The following is a 1,459-nucleotide window of genomic DNA, read 5'->3' on the forward strand; positions in this document are numbered from 1 at the left end:
CTCTTACCACTGAATCTACCTTCCTCCCACCACAGTCCTCAAGAGAAAAGCTCTTTCTGCCACCCCCCCCCACCCCCCACCCCGGCTTCCATCTGCAGGGACTCTCTCCAGATCACCCCAATGTGCTGAAATCCCAGCCCAGCCCCGCAGGCCCGCTGCAGTGGCTCACTGGCTGGTGGGAGCAAAGCCACATCCTCTTGCTGGTCCAAGAAACACACATGGGAAGCTGCTTAGTGCCTCGCAGAACGCCCCTCCCAGCCACCAACGCGCGGCCAGGGTCCCCCCACGCCTCGGAGCCAGGCCACCTGTCCTCACAGCCCAACAGCTCATGCTACCACCTCCCTCCATCGGCCCTGCCACTCCGGCGAGACCACACCTGCCTCACCGTTCCCACCTCCGCGCCCCGGCACAGACTGCTCCTAAGTCCTGGAGTGCCATTTGCAACACCACTTGGCCCAGAAAGACCAGTGACTCCATCTCCTAGAGCTGCCCTCCCCTCCCGCCCCCAACCGTTCCCTACCTGGGCCCTGGTCTCCCTTCTTCTTAGGAAACCATTCAGATATGCAAACACTTAAGAGAGTCAGATACCAAACACTGTGTACCCAGCACTGCCTAAGAATAAGGCCTCATGGCCCTGACCAGGCAACTCAGTTAGTTAGAACATCGTCCCCCCTACGCCAAGGTTGTGAGTTCAATCCCCATCAGGGCACATACAGGAATCAGTCAAAATAATAAATAAAATAAATCAACCAATGATGCATAACTAAGTGGAACAACAAATCGATGTTTCTGCCCTAGCCGGTTTGGCTCAGTGGATAGAGCGTCAGCCTGCGGACTGAAGGGTCCCAGGTTCCATTCCGGTCAAGGGCATGTACCTTGGTTGCGGCACATCCCCAGTAGGAGGTGTGCAGGAGGCAGCTGATCGATGTTTCTCTCTCATCGATGTTTCTAACTCTCTATCACTCTCCCTTCCTCTCTGTCAAAAATCAATAAAATATATTTTTAAAAAAACAAAAAACAAATCGATGTTTCTCTCTCTCTCAAGGATCAATATATAAAAATTTGAAAAAGACATTACATGTATCATTGAGGCCTTCCTAAACTCCTTCCCAACACCCCGCCCCCCCAAACTTACCCCAGGGTCACCTCACCTGAATTTGGGATCCCTCCCTCCTTTACCTATCCTGATATCCTGCCATAATGTGTGTCCCTAAACAATGTACAGCTTTTTCATTTTTTTTTTAGCTTTATATAAATAACTTGTTCTCCTTTTCTCACCCCACATTGTCGGTGATAGTTATTCGAGGTGATAGGTGCTGGTCTTGTTCATTTCTATCCGCTGGTGAGTCCCCTGGTGCGTGTCCATTCTGCTGCTGACCAGTCGACTGTTTCCAGCCATGGCAGTGCTGCCCTTTGCCATGCGCCAGTCAGGCTGCTACCCAGGGACGTGCTGGGAAAG

The sequence above is a fragment of the Myotis lucifugus genome, unplaced genomic scaffold, assembly GCF_000147115.1.
Source record: "Myotis lucifugus unplaced genomic scaffold, Myoluc2.0 scaffold_678, whole genome shotgun sequence".
NCBI lineage: Eukaryota > Metazoa > Chordata > Mammalia > Chiroptera > Vespertilionidae > Myotis > Myotis lucifugus.